The following is a 19,580-nucleotide window of genomic DNA, read 5'->3' on the forward strand; positions in this document are numbered from 1 at the left end:
TAATTCCATAAACAAAAGCACTCTGCATTGTTTACAGATGACCAGAAAAAACTCTGTTGTTGGCTTTTGGCTCAGAAAAAGGGCCAGAAGAATCACCTGGATCAAGAAGAGATAGCTGGAACCACTTTTAAACATTTCATCCCCTGCAACCTTGCTTTTACAAAAGAAAACCATGTGGCCACATGCAGAAGACAAGGGGCAATGGGGACAAGTTGCAAATGTCATCTCCATCTAAGAAAGATCTTTTTAGGCTATGAGAACAATCAGTCCCCGGAACAACCTCCAGCCCCGCCCCCCCCGCCAAGGACCCAGTGAAATCCTAACCTGGAGGATTTCAAGATGTGGCTGGACAAGGTGCTGGGTAATCTCTGGGCTCATCTTCCTGTGAAAGGTTGAAACAGATGATCTTTTGAGGTCCTTTCCAACCTAAGCTGTTCTATTATTCTGGTTCTAGAACTAAATACCAAACTTTGTTTTGTTTTCCTGAAAAAACACAGAGAGAGGACGAATCAATAGCTAAATAAGAAACAGGTCAGACCATTAGTTTTAATATTTTACTCACTGACAAAAGGTATCAGCTTTCATTGATGTTCTATAATCTGTGTTTAAAGAGCAGATGATGCTTTACTGCAATCTTTGGAGTGTATTAAGAAAAAGACCAGCTCCACCCATGACAGAAAATCTTTTTGTTTGCCATCATTTTTTATGAGGGGGAGCACTCACACAAAAAAAAAGATGCATCAAATGGCCGATCTCCTTTATGAGCTCACAATTTGTGTCCTTATGGAACAGCTCTTCAGAATTTAATCGTGAATAATAGATTTTTGCAGATTTATTGATCACCTTCGTAGACTTTAATCAAAAGTTACATTTGTACTACAGAATTCATGACTAGATAAAGATATACCGGACATTTACACTGGAAAATACTGTTATGTTTCTTTAGAATTTTATGTTTCATCACCATGAGTTATGTGGCACTGATCACAAAACACTACAGAAATAGGACTATTTAGGTAGTGTTGTTCTGGTGCTTTACTTTTGTAGGTTCTAATGGAAATCTGAGAGAACGACATCTTCAGGTAAAACTGTTAGAAAGCATTTAGGGTTCAAAGAGAAGTTTTAGGACTTGACCCACCCACGTTGACAAATTAATTCAGAGATTAAACTTTAAAAACCTCTATAGTCCTTAGAGTGCCTAATTTTTTACAATTATTAGTCATTAACTCTTCCCTTACATGCTCTCAATAGAGACGGTTTTGACACTTTGATATGGTAGAGCTTTTTAAAGCTTCATTTTTTGAGTACAGCCCCAACACTCAGCCTGTCTACAACAGTGGACATCGCACTCTCACTGGACATCAGCACTGGGAGCTGCTGCCCACACTTCCACACCCTGTCCCAGGCTGTTGTTCCCCAGCAGCTCTGGAGAAGCAAAGCCCAGCAGAAGACAAGTCCTGTCATTTAGCTGCAGTCCATTAAGCAGCCAGATGTGCTCGAGATCAGCTTCCTCCAATCTATCCCATTACAGATTAAGTGGAGTCACTGAAGAAAATCATTAAGTCAGTTTTGCTGTCACATCACCTCCAAATGACTAAAGGATTTGCTGGAGTGTTTTCCCCTCCGTGGAGGGTGGACCTGGCTCTCATTTGCTGTGCACAGAAGCCCCTGCGCTCACCCACTGAAATCAAAATTCAAGCTGAATATCTCATCTCCCATGGGAATCTTAAATCAGTGCTTTTCATTACAAATTGATTTTAAAGTTCCATCTTCCAAATAGGTATTTTGGTTTAAAAACTGGAAACAAAAAGACTTGAATTCAGATGCTAACCCAGAATGAAATAGAACATTTTCTCCAATATATCTTATGATTTTCTTTCATTCATAACACTGGAATATGAATGCCAGTGTAGAGCAAAACCGCTTTTGAAATGCTGACTTTTAAGAAAAGGGTTTATTCTGAATTGAGTCACTGGAGACATAATATTCAGAATATTAAATGAATACAGTGACTTTCACGGCTATATAATAGTCTTTTTTACTTGTAGCAGAAGGAGCAAACTTTAAGAAAAACAGAATTGGTGGAGCACTACTGGTAAAAGCAAACCAGAGAGCAGGGATGCTCCTGTACACAGAGGCACAACTGTCCAGCTATGGTGTTTTGTCCAGCTTTTCTCTTCTCATGTGAAGAGAAGGAATAAAGCAGTTTCATTTAATTTATATTTGATTTCACTGTTCAACCTTAAATAATTCAACACTGTTCTATATAGTCTTCTATTTATTGGTTAAACAGCAGCGTCTGTGAACTGGCAAACTCACAGACATATGGGAATGTGCGGCAATCAGAATGTGACTCAGTTTAACACAGCAGCCACGACAAAAGTCCTGCCCATCAAACAGAGCAATTAATAGAGAGACTGACAAGATTCAAGTCCACATTTAAAATTAATGCCCTGAATGGCCACAAAAAGGAAGTACCTGTTAAACCCAATCTCATCAACATTTGTCAGCTGTGCTCAGCCTTTGCCCACTGGCTAATAACAGAATGGTTTGGGTTGAAAGAGATCTTAAAGATCATCTTAAAGCATCTCCTTTCTGAAGCCTACAAACAATCCCGGTCATTTCGCTGTATGTCATCCCCCCTGACTCTCACTGTCCATCCTGGTGCTGGGCCACCTCGGCCCCTTCCCCACAGAGCAGCGTCTGGCTGGTCCCACAGGTCCCCTCTCTGACAGGGACACAGAGCTCACAGGAGTGGTTTTAAGAAGTTGTATCTCTTCCAACATTCTTTCCAATTAAAAAGTAATTTTAAAAGTTTAATACAAAAGCCAGTAACTGTAGGATCACCTTTAGACAGAAGAGAAAGATCTCATGTTTGCTAGCAATTTGTTTTGCAGCTCTGGTGCAAGAAGAAAGCTTCCCTTCTGTCATTTTCACGTCTCTAGCCGTGGTGGCTCCCCTAATCTCAGTCTCATCTCCAAGTCACCGTTGCTTTTGGGACAAAACATTGTATGCTTCAATAAAATCGTGGGGACTGTGGAAATATCAAACTATACATTATCATCTCTATTACCACTTAGAATAATATATCATTATCCTATTCATAAAGTTCTGTACTGTCAAAATATCAAAGATTTATTCTACCAGTAAAATTCATTACCATCAAAACCATAGGTATTTACACTTCCAGCAGTGCCCAGGACTGACAGCTCATCACGAGGCAATTGCATTTGCTGAACCTTCGCTCAGCATCTTTTGACTCCAAGCAGTTATTTTGTGTCTTGATTCAACTGAAATCCACAAAATGCGTCAGCTGTAAACTTGCTCGAAGGCTCTAGCAACTGCTTTAGCCTCTTCCCTTTGTATGAGGGGAGGTAAAGATGAATTACAGCTCCCCACCATTCTTCAAAGCGATATGTAGATATGGACAAGATCAAATGAGCTGTCTGCTCATCAGCACAGGGTGTTGTTCAAACAGTGTTGCTCTTTTTGACCACTCTCTGTGTCCAGGTAAGACCAGAGCAGTGTCCCGGAGCCCCGCTGGGCTCACACACAGCCCCCCACCTGCGGCAGGAGGCAAACCCTCAGCCCGGTGCTCTGGACTTTGCTTTGCCATGGGTGCTGGGAGGCAGGGGTTGGGGAGCAGCAGCGCTTTCCAAGGGAGCTGTGCCAATCCTGCCAGCCTTGGGCTCCTGACCTGATAGACAAAACAATTAAGCAACACCTGAGGGAAAGAAAAACTGTTCTTGAAGTCAGGGCTGTCTTCACTGACTTTGGGTTTTGGGGCGGGAGGGAATGTTAATGCTGACATCACACTGGCACTCCTGGAGCAGCTCTTGGTTTGCGCTCCATAAGCGAGAGGGACTTAAAGCCAGTTACACAGCCTGCATGAGCTGGGAATCGGGTCTTGGGTCTTCAGTGGACTTTTTTCTATCCTTTCTTTAAAGTGAGCTGCGGATCTATTAGGAAGTGGAAGGCGAGGGGGTTGGAACTGCATGATCTTTAAGATCCCTTCCAACCCAAACCATTCTACGATATTATGTTTATTTAGAGAACTTTGACATATGAGAAAAATAAGTTCTAGGATTAACAAATAGGAAAATGAATGCAGTTAACGCATGAACTTGCCCCTCCTCAACACCACCACTAATTTTGATAGAGGGTAAATACTTAGAGAGGAAGGGTGATGTCTGGACATGCATTCACCTCCTTATCCATGCAGCACCTATGCAATAAGCACTGCAGACATGCCCTGGTGAGGACACTAGCAGGAAGCCCCAGTCCAACAGCCTTTTCTCTGGGGTGGGCAGATTAACCATTAATACGACTTTCATGTTCTGCATAACGGTTTGGGAAGTTACCATCACCCATTTGGGGCCTCAGATAAGAATGAAAACCAGGTGCTACCTGTCAGTGTGTAATATCCCTTCAATAATCCTAGCCTGATGATCTCAGCACAGCAGTTGAAGGCGGCTGCCCCTGGCAGCTGCTTTCTGCTACAGCACAGCCCATTTCCTTACTGGTTTTCACAGTCATGCATCTGGCATCAATGTGGACAACAGGAGCTGAGAAATCAAAAAGGCTCGTGTCACCTGTTCCTGGTTTAAAGCAATTAAAATGCTGCTACTTACTCTTGTAAAGGAATGAGCAGTAGGAGGTTACTGCACACCTGTGGCATACAGACAGGCAAAGTGCTCCAACCAGGCAGCTCTGAATACACCAGCCAGCAGCTGGAGGACTGCAAATCAAAGTACAAGAGCTAGAAATCTGATTCAAAACTTGTGTTAAACTATTGGGAGCACGTGGCTAGGAGGAAGAGGAGAGCTCCTGCAAGGAGACACAGCCCTGAGCATAGCTGCCACAAGAGAATTCTGGCTTTCCTGGTTTTCCCACTCTTTTTCTTAAGTCAGAATTTTTTTTTGCTGCGCTTTTTTTCCTCCTCGGAAAAATTAAGCTAAACCAGTCCAGAGCAGTAATTAAATCTTCTTTCTTCCATTTAGTCTCCAAGAGATATTTTTCACAAATGGAGTTTGACTTTGCTTTAAATCATCTCCTAACAGATTTCAGAGGAAATTTAGTAATTTTCTTCTATCCTGAAGTGACTCAGCAATGGAAAATGGGTGTTAAACAAAAAAACAAAAAAAAAAAGAACAGTTTATTTATCTGCTCTCATGCTCCCTTTGCTTCCATTTGTATGTAAGCTGTTTGGCTAAATGGTGGGATAGGGAGAACATGAACATTGCTCTCTCCCTGTTCTGCTGATGTAATGACAATGGGGGGATTATTTCTTAATTTTCAGTGCGGTAAGTGGGTAATTATTGTCCAATTAGACTTGCTATTAACCTCTCTGTATCTCATTTTGCTACCCGTAAAATGAGAATAACAGCACTCACCACTCTCACTGGGATATTGTGGAGATTTATTAGTTAATGTACGTGCAGCACAATGAAAATGAAAAGCACCGCACATTGGATAGAGCATAATTATTAATAATGAATCGTTGTTGGCACTGTTAGCATGGTTATAGCTTTGGAGACTTGGTGTGTGATTTGATGCCTGGCAACAGGGTGCACCCGTCAGAGTTTCCCTTGTGAAACTTGGATCCTAACCTTGAGCAGCGAGACTGAAGGTCTAGAAAATGGGGCTAGTGACATGCCAAAGCCAGGCTTAGTTGTTGCAGACATCAATGCAGCTTTTTCTTACATATCAAAGAACAATGAATTAGCACAAAACAAAACAAAAATCTCCTAAAAGAAAAAATAATTAGCTGCGAAAAATATCTCCTTAAATTCTTTTTCCCTAAACCCAACATACCGAGCAAACGCCTCGTGTCACATCTTGTCCATGGCCTTCCCATTCTTCAGAAGAAAGCTCTTGGGAGACGAGAGCACATCTGGAAATGCAAACTGCATCACTGATGACAGCAGGACTTGAGCAGGTCTGTCACCAGCAGAAACACATCCCACCGCAGCTGGACTAACAGGAGCAAAGGGGAGAAGGACAGGTTCAGTAACCACCCACTGGCAGAATTATCAATAACAGCCAGCAGAGACAGCCAGTGCCTTGCTCTGATGGCAGAGGGCTCCGATAACATCCAGCCCCATCTCCTGTTGCTGTGTGTACATCTCCTTTCCCCTCGCACTGAAGTGAGCTGAAACTTGCAGTTTTCTTTTTACCACTGGGATTTCACCCAGTCTGGGAAACTCCTACATCTGGATGATGGTCCCCCAAGGGCTCTTCAAGACAAGGTTTGTGACAGGGCCTGTAAGCACAGACACTAGTAGGGGTATCAGAGGACCCTTTCAGTTTGGCGCATGGCTCGAAGTACCATTAGAAACAAATCTGCTTGTGCAGAGACTGATTGAACTAAGTGCAATAACTGCAGTGCTAATTCATAAACAACCTCAGATATCGGGAGTAGGGGAGAAAGAAGAAATAGAAGTCTTACATGTTAAGTTGAGGTAATCTGCTCCAAAATTCTATCCAAGTGTTATCCACATTTGTGATGGACAGGGAAGACCCCAGCATCTCCTGGAAGATGCGTAGCAATGCCAGCAGCACTGCCCAAGCACCAGCTGAGACCTCAACCTCAGTCATGGAAAAGGTCCAGTTTTCATCTCAATTGCTTGATGCTTATGCACCAGACCAGAGGTGGATAACCAATAACATTTGATTTGAGGCAGAGATACCTGCAGGCATGTGATCCCCAGCTCAGCCAACTGCTTATTTTCTCCTGACTACATGGAGGCTGGCATCCTGTGGTATTGTTGGGGCAGAGACTGATGGGCCCAGGCTGAAATAGGACCATGAGGACATGTAGAGCAGTGGCAGGTCCATGGTGGGGCTGGGCAGGTATCCTCAGGGTACAGAGAACACCACAGGACCCACTGTGCCATTACTTTTATGCTGTATGGAAACAAATGGAAATAAAAATCAAAAGTAATATTAAAAAAAGAATGTAGAATTTGGCAAAAGCTTGCAGTCAATAATGCAGCCTTCGAACAGAAGGAACTCAGAACCTGAAAAGCCACTGCCTTCTATTTGTATCCTCGCATCACAGACAGCCCCGGTTACCCACCAATTCGCAGAGGCAGTGCAGCGCTGATGCAGATCAGAGATCCATGTAAACAGGAGCTTCTGTAGTGTCTGAGAACCAGCTGGTTTCCGTTTCACTGGTGAATATCCAGCTATATGCTGCTCCTCCTGTAAGAATAGCTGAAACTGGGGGCATGGTTTGGGGTCCACTTCTGTGCTCAGCCGGGAGCAGCTGGCAGCACTCTTGACTGATGATGGGGACACAAACTGCCAAGTCCCACTCTGCTCGGGTCTGAGGGACTGGGCCTACTGGTTTGCAGAGCATAGCTATGGTCCCCACAGCTCGTCGAGGCTCCTGTTGTGTGGCTTAAGCCTCTGTTGCTGTCTGAGAGACTATGACAATATCAGCCAGGGCTAATTTAATTAAAGACTGTACTAACTGATGCATGGGAACACACCAGTAATGAGTGTATTTTATCCACTAAGAAACAAATACATTTTCAGAAACTTTCATTCTTCAGCTCACTTCTCATTTAAACATTTGGATGGTTTCCAGTAGCTCACTGTTTCTCCTTCGCCCATCTGTCCAACCGAGAAACACAAACATCATTCTGCTCATGTATGCATGTGTGCATACACGCACACACCTATACATTGGTACATAAACTCAAATGATGTAAAACCTTCAGTCACATCATCTGATACGTCTCTGGCACGTGAAAGCAGCCATCGGTCTCTCAGTGCCAGGGCAGTGCAGCAGATGTCGAGCCGAAGCTGATGTTGGGTCTCGAGGTACAACAGCAGACGCAATGGCTCATCCCTGACAGCAAGGGTGTGCTACTTATTGATCAAATACCTGGGTTATGTCTCAAATCTGTGGCAGCTAATTAAAATTTTGGTGGCTTATTCCTTCCCATATACCATGCACAAACAATTTCAACCAGCCACAAACCCACCAAAATCACAGATTTGCAGAATGGTCCTCTTAGAACAAAACCAGCAAGAGCAAGTATTACCTGGGGTACCTGTCAGCTCAGACCAGCCCAAAGAGAACAACTGATCTGACTTGTGGTCCATAGTCTCTAAAGAAAGCAGTGACTGAATAACTCTCCTTTTGTGGATATCCTACTAACAAATTGCTTCTAACAAAAAAGATCTACGGACACAAAGCTAAGGCACAACTGCTCCTCCAGCACAGGAGATTAATACAGTGACGCATGTAGGTACAGCAATAACGTGTTAATGAGTTATTGATTCTTTTAATTAAACTTTACTGGTATCATATTTTCAATCTAAATGAATGCATCATTAAAGTAATTAATAGCATGGCGATAACAAGAACTCTGAAACTGCAATTAATCTGCGGCACACAGCTCTCCCATCACACCCCGCAGGGAGACCAGGAGCCTCTGCGGTGACACGGTACCTGTCGCTAACGGGTGCTGCAGGGACGGATGGAGCAGAGCAACCGGTGCCAGGAGCCAGGCTGTGCGGCCGCCAGCCAGCCAACACCGGTCTTTGTGCTGCTGTTCTTACAGCCTCTCTGGGAATTGGTGAACATGCAATCACTAAACAAAAACAAAAAAGAACAGAAGCAAGCAAACCCCAGCGTGCTATCAAAGGGACAGACCACTCAAGTGAAGCCATGCCCCAGAGCTCAACCACCACGGTCATAACTACGCAAGTGAACCTTCTCCTGGCAGCACCCAGGACCCTGTGCCCTAGGGTTATTTTGGCTTTTCCTGCCCTACCCTGCATTCAAAGCCTGGCCTGCTCTGGAGGAAGGCAGAGCTGCGCGAGCCCCAGCTGACACTCAGCCCTGGTGTGATGCCACACGAATGGCATGTGCTGCACTCCCATCTCCCCCATTCTCCCTTTGCCTTCCAGCTAAGGGTAAACAGTTCATACAACATAAAAACTCATGCATTTGATTTTTCTACTGCTGATCGCTTACATTTGAAAAGCAGCCTTGCTGAGCCTCTTCACAGTTAGCCCTTCTCCCTCCCACACACATCCAAGCCAGCCTCAACTTGTGTGATAAGAAAGTGGCACATTAATAGAGAGGAGTTCTAGCTTTGCAAATAATTGCTTAGGACAGAAAATGCAGACCAGCGAACACGTTTGAAAGCATGGTATTTGTAAGCACAGCATAAAAAACCCACTCTAAATCAAACTCAACTGCTGCACACAGTATGAATAGTAATAAATAAGAAAAAATACGTAACTGTGACCATAACTACAGAGCACCTCCTGAAACTGAGAGAGGCCTTTTCCTGACTGAAACAGAAATGCTTTTTAAAAACTAGTTCTCTTCCCCCGAAGGTGGACGGCTGTTGGAGCAGTCATCCTTGGGTTGGTGTAGAGCTGTAGATCTGGTTTTGATGCTCATCCATTCTAGTCCTTCCACAGCTTCCACAACTTTTAATTTTACCTAAGCCTCTCCAGCTATTTTTAGCCTGCACTGATTTTTGTAGCCATATCAGTCTGCAGCAAACACATTATGTCAGAGTTACCCACAGCAAGGACTTTCTCCAAGACTTGTTCTGACCTTTTTACCCTGGAAGAAAAGTGCAATAAGAAATTCTGAATTCTTCTGCTGTAATGCAAAGAAAGAAATATCCCAGGTGAAAATGAAAGGCCGAGTGCAGCTTACTCCATCATCTTGTTGAAGACATCTCACTTCTCTTTCCTGGCTATGTGATGCTATTTGACCCGTTGCAGAGACTCATAATTGCACTAAGCTGATACTAATGAGGCTGGCAGCTCACAGGGAACAGGGTACGGACAGGTAGGGGGCTTCAGGGTGGGGAGAGAACCCAAACAATTTGTAGGGGTTTATATAAAACCCAGCTTAAAAGCTCTTTTATTTAAAGAAGTTACTACTGCTAATAACATTATGTCCTTTCTCAGGGAAAAACAAAACTGTTGTCCTATTTTAAAGCAAGCGCTTCCTTTAGGGCTAATTAAGCTGACAAATAACACTTCCAAAGATTGAGCAGTTTAACTGATCACAATGCAGTGATGCTGGGGACCCAGGAGAGGACCAATGGCTGCTGTGCACAGCTGGGAAAATTACTGTGCCCCCTCTGTGTCAGGACATGGAATGAGAGAAAAATAATACCTCATTAATCTTCCTAATGAACCTCTTCTAAACAAGATAATTCACAATTTTATGGTACACATGGGGTTGCCGTGGAGATTTGCTAAGCTGCCTACCAAACTGTGAATCAAAGTGTACAAACTCAGAAGTCGTTTGACAGCAGCAAACTCACAGAAAAGCTCTCTGCAATCTCCCCTCCTCCTTCAGTCCTTAGAGTTCCCGTCACCTTGCCTCAGAACCAGGATGGGACAGATACCTTCAGAGAGGTAGGCTTCGTTTCCATGATTACTAGATAGATGATACAGTCAAAGTGGCACAAACTGACAAAGGGTAGCAATGCTACGTTTTGGGTCAGGAGCTGGGGTGCCTGTGCCGGCTCCAAGCATCTCTGGGAAAGTCTTTTCCCTGCCCCGGTCACAGTGCCATTTGCAGGCTGAGCACAGCGATCCTTGACCACCTCTGGGAAGTGAGGACCAAAGGTACTGAAATGATCCTGCCTCTGCTTCACACTTTCTGCATGAGAGGAAGATAGTGCCTCATATCCTGCCCATGTGTAAGAGCCAGACCTTGTTCAAAGTGGAAATCAAGCACTCCAGACATAGCACTGTCAGTCTCACACCATCGCAATAACCATCTTACGTTTACTTGCTCAATCAGACTTATAATGATCTTTGAAGATTTGGAATTAAGTGCGTTGCAGTCCAAAACAGGAAGATCCTTTGACCCACTAGAGAAGTACACCGATTTTTTTAAACCTTCTACAGGCTTTCAGCGAAGTCCCAAATCTATGATGCTGCAGAGTCCATCTGGTACCACTTCTGTCTTTTTTTACCCAATTTTAGAAAAATTCTGTTAAAAGTCTTGAGAGAACAGCCCAGCAAACCCGCGAGTATCCACAGGAGTTTTTATCTCTAAATAAAGAATATTATTCACACAAGCATCCTGAAGAAAAAGGCATCAGGCAACATCTATATGGGAATTTCCTCCCTACAAGAAATATGAATCATCATTGTTGTGAAGTGTGTAAGTAGAACTGGTTTTGGTAGGCCCAACAGATGTTCTAAGAGTGAACGAGTGTCATGGTAAGGCAGGTATGCATTTAAAGTCACAGCTCCCCTTGATACCAGTGAGGTGCTGCTGTGGAACCTGCGGGTCTGGGACAGCCTTATTCCCATTCCACAGGCAACAGCACTAACAGCCACAGATGGTGCTACAGCAGATCATGGGACTCTCATAGATTTCTCATGGTCCATTGTGCCCTTAAATCACATCCATTTACATTTGCATGTTAGGATTTTGAAAAACTAGGTAGCCTCATGGGAATGAATATGGATAAAGCAGCATCAAGTTCTGTTTCTTTTTCCTCTTTCCATAATGTAAATGCAGCTATTATCAGAACAACAAGACATTAAGTAAATGATCCTATTACAAATACCCACCAATTTCCATCAAGTCGAAATGCTGCATTTCCGTAATTCCACACACTTACCTTTTTATTTAACCCTGTTTCTTTCAGACGAGCTCAGAGCCCCTGATCTTTTGTGCATGCTGGAGACATCAGTGAGCACAGAAAGCAGGTGAAAAACACCTTCGAGTTTCCTGTAATCCAGCAGCATTTATCTTCAAACCCAAAATCAAGGCAGCTCTGCTGAACTCATCTACCAGCTGCTCGCCTGCAAGTGCCAGAGCACTGACCGTTCTTGTAACTTAGTGTAGCCTGAGAATTTTTCATTCTCCGCATTTTCAATTTATTTCCAATTTACATATGCACTCAGCAGAACTATCAAAGCCCGTGGAAGACTCCATATGGCATCCAAGAACATTTCATTTAAGGAAGCTCACGGGCACCAGAAGGCACACAGAGCTGCTCCTGCTCGTCTGGAGCCGCTCTCACTGCTGCCCTTGCACCAGGCTTGTGTGGGTCCAGCCATGTCTGGGACAGCAACGGAACATTGCGCCCATCCCACAAGGTCTTGGGCAATGCCCAGAGAACTCTGCCATTATCAGGGATCACAGAAATGTATGACAATCATCTGACAGGAGTCTCCAGCGCCACTGACACGTTACCAGAGCTACGCGTGGCACATCTTATGGAAACTCCTAAGGGGCAGCAAAATCTTTGTTCCACGCAGGAATCTCGTAACAAAAATCCCACTTCCACAGTCTTAGGTAAAGAGGTAAGACAATGAATTCCATTACCACTTCTTTTGCCCATGAACAATGTATTGAAAGCACCTGCTTAGAAAGGCATTTCATGACATGTTGAAGTTGAAGCCTGCTTCTCATTTAAAATCTTCCACTTCTTAAAAACTGCTTTCCTGCATGAGAAGTATCTGTACAGACAAAGCTTTTACTCCTTCCTGTGACACTGTTCCTTGGCCACAGCACTGCAGAGACCGAGGCTGATGGAAGATACAGCTTCAGGTCTGCATTCATTCTCCAGACCCTAAATGACACCACCAGTCACTGATGTCCACACTGTCTCTATCTACGATGAATTAAGCCTGTCGTTGTTTGTTTCAACATTGCCATCCCCCTCCTAGCTCTTCCCTAATATAATCTTGTTATCTTTGGGCTGTGCATGGTTTTTAAATTATCATTATTATTTATGTAGCACAATGCATGCAAACAAATTTAATCATGTTGTTTACACAAGCTAACCTGATGGACTAACAGAGAAATTACATGTTTCGTTCCCCCTGTTGGCACAAATGCAAAGGCCTTTTCTCTCTCTCACTCACACAGTCAGTGTTTATTTAAGTCTGATGGTGCTGCAGATGAAAGTGCTTTCTCCAAAACCAGGTAAACCATAAACACTAACAACAGTTCCTCCTACCCTCAATGAACGCGTTTCATTCAATCATAGAATGATAGGGTAAAGTAACCAAAGAATCAAGTCCAGATTAATGATATTTCATGGAGAGGTACTGGAAATCGCAGGCAAAAATTGTGCAGGAAGACAAAAAAAAAGCATTACTGAAAAGCAGATAAAAACTTCAGAAAAGCTATGAAATCTAATCCTCGGAACAGGTATTCTTCACTGTATCAGATAGGAGAGCACAAACGAGCAGCCTAAAGGGTAGGTTACCAAGAAAAAAACCTAAAAATTCAAACAAAATAGAAACCGATACCCACAATGGGGGAAGGAAAGGCAGGGAAATAGAGCAAAGCTTCAAGTCATTCTTGCTGATGTACAAAGTTGTAAGAAAGGTCTCTTGCTGCTTGAACAGATGGGTCTAAAATTGTTCTCTGTCAGCAGAAACATCACGGACTGTATTTGCCTGGAAGGGATGAACCCTGGTTGAGAGATGTACTAGGAAGCAGTGTCACACAGGTACTCAATCTGAGCATGCCTTTGAGGGGGCAGGCTGCAGCTGAGGTGCTCATGCAGAGACACTTCATCTTTCTTTTCTGGACAGACTTTGTGCAATTCACCAGCTACTTCTGCTGATGAAAAGATTCAATGAACACCAGAGCCGAAAATGAAGTAGAAAAAACAAAGATCCTTCCTCTACTATTCTAATTCATTTGAAGATGTCCTATGATTTTCTATTTAAAAGGTCTACGCAGTCAGCAGAAATGAAGGGGCATATCTTTACCACGTGTGGGCCAGCACCGACCTTCAGAACAGCCCTGGCGGCTCCAGACGCTGGCAGCCAGGGACGTTCTCAACCCAGTTGTGGCTACCAAGCGTCTCTTGCAGAAACAAATGGCTCCAACCCTCAAGATTTGTAATTGTGTGCTACATACCGTGGACTTGAAAACAGCCTTGATAAACCCTTATACCTCTGTATGTTTACATTTTCCTTGGAAATCTTTCACCTTGAGTCATTTTAATCAATTCTCTGGGGGAACATCAAGAGATATTTTGCCTGGCTTGTAAAACCTAGTACAGAAAAAAACTTTTCCAAAATCACCCACGCAGAAAATCTCATTAGTGCACAGATTTCCAGAAGTACAAGGTGTCTACCTAGCTTCATCCCTTTATTATCTCTACAGCAATGGAATAATTAAGCAGTTCTGCAGGTTTCCTAGAAAGAGGAGAAGTATGTGGCTTCTTTGACAAATAAAGATGACTAATAACCTGATGAATCTGGGGAAGGATTAACCATCAGCAGCACAAGTTCTTGTTTAGCTCCTATTTTAATCTGATATTATTAAATGCACACATCATGACACAAAGGTACTGAAAACGAGATATCAGTTCAATGAATGCTTCTGCATCAACACACTTGGACACAGCTGAAATAAAGAAAAACGTAGCCACATACTGGCTGTTATTGCAGTGAGACCTGCCTTCACTCATGCGTCTCCTGAGGGACAGCAGAGTCCCAGCAAGTCTGTAGAACAAATTGCAACAGATTACGAACAATGGACTGAAAAAAAAGGCTGAAATACCTTTCTCAATAGGAATTTAAGAAGCTTTTGTGTATTAGAGATTAATTCACCTTCATTTGAACCATGGGAAAACTGTGGAGCTGTAACAGTGACCATCACCACATGCTATCTACACACCAGTTCTGGATATTGCTGATCAATAAACATTGAATCAACCTATACCAGGCCTTGACATACCCTTGCCAAGATCCCTGCAGCCACCACAGTGAGCCCCACAGCCAGCAAATCCCTGGGTCCTACATGAACACAGCCTTGGCATCTATCATCCACTGCATCAGAAGTCCCCATCAAAACTTCATCAGAGCCATCAACAATTGTTTGCTCTATGTTTCAATTTGCAAGGACAAACTACACACACAGCTTGCTCGTTGGGCACAGACTGCCTCTGCTATTCCAATGCACCCCTCTGGAGATCGTGCAGATCTCTGGTAGTGTCCCTCTGTACAGGAGGAGAAGAACAGCTTTGTGAGGTAACAAATGAGAAGAAATTTAACTACACGAGTGTCTGTTATGGATTTTCATTAGGTGCACGTTCTACGTGTCAGTGCCTGTGCCAGGATTCAGCTACTAACGCAGGCTTTAAAAATAGGAGAGCATTGCTTCAAGGATAATGAAATTTCTTGAGGAGAAAGAACATTGGCTTTAAAGGTCTAAAGCCACTGAGACACTTTTCATACCAGCTGTGACTAATCTGCTTTGTGGAAATCCAGGTTATGATTTCCAATCACAGCCTTTGACAACCCTGATTATGTTGATTGGATTTCGTTACCTTTTTGCAATTTTCTCATATTAGAGTCTATTTTGAAAAAAAAAAATAGAGAGACATGAGGAGAAGAGTTTGCTTACCTCAAACCACATGGAATGGGAGCCTTGTGCCTAGTGGCTTTCAATCCAAATCTATGTAAATTTTTGTCTGGATGATCTATGACATAATGAGATCTGCCAAGCACAAGTCATCGCACTGTAACTGAAATTCAAATAGACATTCGCATTATCTAGCATGCAGCAGATAGATATTGCTATAAGAGGAGAGAGGGAAGAGGTGACAAAAACATCCCATTCCACGGTGAGCAGTGGTCACATTTCATTGTAATGTGAGAGAGTCATTTGGCACTTTAATCAGAGCAGCATCTCACGTTCTGAGAACAGACAACCACAGCAAAGGAGGCTGCGAGATGGCCGGTGCTCCTCTGTGTGTCTCATTACTGCAAACAGTGGCAGTGAAAGCACGAGTGCGTGTGGAGGGGCGAGGAAAGGAGGCAGGAACTGTTTGGGTGCATATGCTTCTGGTTAGCACTGTAACTTCTCACACCTTACATAAATGATAAAAGGCATTCATTTCACTTCCCTTCTTCGGAAGGCCATCCTCTCTGTTCTGCCTCCACTGATAATCTGAGCATGTAACTTAGACAGCGTTTCCAGTCTTCTGCATCCCATCTCTCAGACTATTCCAGCAGCTGGCTCTGTGTCTTTGTCTTCTCCAGAGACATCATTGTGCAAAAATATATAAAAGCAAGAAATTCCTTTCAAAAAACCCAACAACTCTGGCTTAACATTTGGAGCAAACTAAGACATAATACCAGTTCTTTTTCCCCCCTTTCTGTTCTTCATGCGTCTGAGTCGGTTCTCCTCCTGCATTTTTTTCTGCTGCTGCCATTCTCACCTTTTCATTCCAATAAAAATGGAAATGAAAAAGGGAAAGAACTACTTGTCTACACTTCAGTTTTGGACTTTGAAGACTTGCACTTTTATATGGAACTGAACATTCCAGTTGATGGAGCTTATTGATGTGGAATAAGTGCCAGCTCTAACACTGAAACATGCAAAGCTGACTGACCCCTTTCTTAGGCAGCTCTGAAAACAGCCTTGCTCTGCAATGGTAAAGAAAGCAGTGGAGCCAGCCCACAAACCTGGCCTTCCAGAAGCACACCTGAGTTCTGTATCGGAGGAAAAACTCTGTCCTTTCACCCCCTTCAAGTGGTTTATTAGGGATGAACCTTTATGAGGGATGCATAAGATACGAGTTTATAATAAAAATTGCAGGAAACCTAAGGTCCATAAATATTTAGCTGTCTCCAGAAGTGATTTGGCAAAGAAGATTAAGTTACTTTTTACGCTATTCAGTCCAGTTAATAGTTTACTAAGCATTATTAAGGATCAAAGATAACAAGAAAATATTCCCTAATTCACTTCAGGAAAAACGAGTGTTCAGATTGACTTGCTTATTCTAAAGCTCCTGCACCTCAGCTTCATGAAAGAGATATTCAATCTCTTACACCATCATTTCATCATGCTGAGAGCACACACAGGAAGCTGGCGGTAGGGACAGGAGCCAGTGGAACATACAGCACTCATCATTAGACGGAGGACTTTCAAACCCTATTACTGAACATGGGGCTCCAGCAAGTGAAAGCATTTTCATTTTTCTCTCGGGGTCTCCAAAATGCATCTCTAAACCAGTAAAAAAGTGACAGCCACTCTCAGCTCACTGCCTGAACGCATGTAATGAGCACAACCTCTTCCAGAGCTCAGCAGATCACCCTTCCGTGTACACCCTAGGACCCATTTGGGTTGAAAGGAGAATGCTGTGAAAAGTGAGTGCTGCTCAAGATGAGAGTGGTCCGTGGAAGAGGAGCGCAAAGAGTCCCTTTGCAGCCGTGTGCAGCCCTGGGTGCGGGGATGGAACGCAGACAGAGCCCCTAGACAGGGTCCTCTGCAGTGCTGGGCTGGTTTGGCCAGGACCACTCTCCCTTGCAGAGGACAAGGATGGGGCTAAGCAGCACCACCAAAATCCTGAGGGTTGGCCAGCAATTCTCCATGCTCAGTGCTTGCTGAGGGAGCTCAGCCCTGAGCATCCGCAAAAGGTGGCGAACTCCAGTTCCTAATACTTAAAAGTTGCCAAAAATATAATTGTTTTGTACAGCTCCCGAAAGCAGCCCTTCATCTCCTTATGCCTTCAGCCTTTACAGACTTAGACCACGTACAAACCACACGGCAGTTCCTACTTTAACGAACTCTAATACTTGGAGATTCATTTTTGTACCAATTCAGCTCAGAACCATTTTTATTTCCCACTAAATAGAAATAAAATGGTTACACTGGAAAGAGTATTTTGGCATTTCCGAAATGAGATATGCCCCATGGAGCCAGAGATGAAGTTAAATGCCTCGCATTACCTTTCTCAGCTGTCACTGTGCAAGCTGTGAGCCTCTGAGGTTCCCCGTGCAGTGCACACTCACTGGCTGGGAGCTCCTGAACAGCTCCTCAGGGCTCAATGCCAGAAAAGCAGAGTTTTGCCAGGCAAACATTTTCATGACACCTTTCCAGTCCTGCTAACTGGCATGTTCCAAGGAAATCAATTTTGCCACAAAGTTCTTCACCTGCTCTATCAAAACCAGACAATCTGTTGAGAGTAAGTCTATCATAAAATCAATGCTACATTTTTCTGCACTTAATTTATCTCTTTCATTGATTATACTACTAAAAGCTGTTGAAGCATAGCTACAAGAAAAGACCTAAACATCAAATGAGTTATAAATCCAAGCAGTAAAGAAAACGTTCCAGGTCCTCAGCTGCTGCACGTCAAGCTGTGTTGTTTTGTAAAAGCCCTAAAATTAACTAAAATATTAAGTTCTGCATTTTTTTATGCAGTACAAAAACCTGGTTTTAGCTGTAGCATATTATATACAGATACTTCATTAACATTAATTAAAAAGATAAAAAACATTTTATCATTTTATAATTAAGCATCCAAAATTCTAGAGAGTAAACCAATTTTGAATAAGCCCTAGCTTACAGGATTAGATTATTATAGTATTTGCACAAAGAAAACAACAAACTTCCTATGACTTCATTGAGAAGGGTGGGGAAAATCCAATTTGAAACTGCTTTGCCAGAGAAACTATACAGATTGTGTTTCTTGCATTATGAAAAAGCAAGAAGCGTTAGTGTTTTAAGAGCGAAATGAGCTGATATCTATAAAACCCATGCTGAATGGCATTTTTGCGATTACTATATTGAAAGTTAAATGCTCCAGAGACAGTTTAGTACAGCAAAAGCAGCCTCATCATCTACGTACCACAAATCTCCACCTGTCAAGTCAGCTCACGATAAACCTTTCCTGGTTGCCCAACATCTGTAACCAGCTCTGCACACTCTCCCGAGGCGGCGGCAGAGCCCTGCGGAGAAACAGCCACGTGGCAGCACAGGACCGAGGGGAATCTGTGCCGCTTCGTTTAACAAAAGGTCAATAAAGTACACAGAGCTCTCACAACACTTTGTTTTCTTAAAGTCAAACTCAGAGTTCACCGCTCTGCCAAAAACCTGCTGTTCATTTTGACAATAAACTGCTGCGATCTATATTTATGTTGCAAAAATGTGGAAAACGTTTACCTTCTCTAAAAGTCCTCCAACTGCTAGACATGATTGTACGGCGATGGCACACGACTTGGGGTTTCCATTTTTCAGGTTAACATGGGACTCAGCTCAGTGTACAGCTGATCAAAAGACCAAGAGCATTCCTGGAGTCCCCCCTGCCCACATGGCTGAAGCTCTCCTGAAGGCTTACTAGATCACTCCAGCACTAATAAGCAAAAGAGAAGACTGTTAAAGGAACCACAAGATTTTGCAGAGTAAACTGCATAAATTCAACACAAATCCCTGCCTCGGGAGCTGCAGTTAAGATTCCTGGATTAGATTTATTTTGCAGTCTATGACCACAATTGCAGCTCCGTGGCTGCAGCCCACCCCCCCCAGTGACATTCCAGGATGGGGAATCCTCATACCTGCGAGTTTCATCATTGCTGTTCACTTCCCTCCTGTAGTTTCTAGAATTTCTAAAAAATGGATCTTAGCATAACAGCCATAAAGAATGTTAATAGGTCACAGCAGAGCAATTGGAGTGCCTGGCAGCCTTGAAACGTGCCTCAGAGCATTCAAATTAGAGATGGCATTAGCAGGGGTGACAGTGCTGGAAAGCCAGGCACCAGCGCGCCCTGTCAGTTGCACACAACGTGGCTCTGAATCGCTTTCATGGCGTCCAGCTCCA

At 43.4% G+C, this 19,580-nt stretch overlaps 1 long non-coding RNA gene across 13 annotated transcripts in view; it reads right to left on the bottom strand.

Moving 5' to 3' along the window:
- The window catches only part of LOC128853671 (uncharacterized), a 31,223-nt gene extending 12,116 nt beyond the window's left edge, over positions 1-19,107 (bottom strand). For 6 of the 13 annotated variants that reach the window (XR_008452341.1, XR_008452337.1, XR_008452342.1 and 3 more), the window contains exons 1-8: positions 18,926-19,107; positions 18,612-18,711; positions 15,380-15,500; positions 6,690-8,603; positions 5,815-5,976; positions 4,632-4,738; positions 2,848-3,034; positions 325-483 (exon numbers count right to left, since the gene is read on the bottom strand). This is a non-coding gene — a long non-coding RNA (uncharacterized LOC128853671). Of the gene's footprint in view, positions 1-324; positions 484-2,847; positions 3,035-4,631; positions 4,739-5,814; positions 5,977-6,448; positions 8,604-15,379; positions 15,501-18,611; positions 18,712-18,925 lie in introns of all 13 variants that reach the window. The other 7 variants (XR_008452331.1, XR_008452333.1, XR_008452332.1 and 4 more) reach the window with 7 other exon arrangements.
- Between the last annotated feature and the right edge of the window lie 473 nt (positions 19,108-19,580).

Source organism: Cuculus canorus, chromosome 14 (assembly GCF_017976375.1).
Source record: "Cuculus canorus isolate bCucCan1 chromosome 14, bCucCan1.pri, whole genome shotgun sequence".
Classification (NCBI taxonomy): domain Eukaryota; kingdom Metazoa; phylum Chordata; class Aves; order Cuculiformes; family Cuculidae; genus Cuculus; species Cuculus canorus.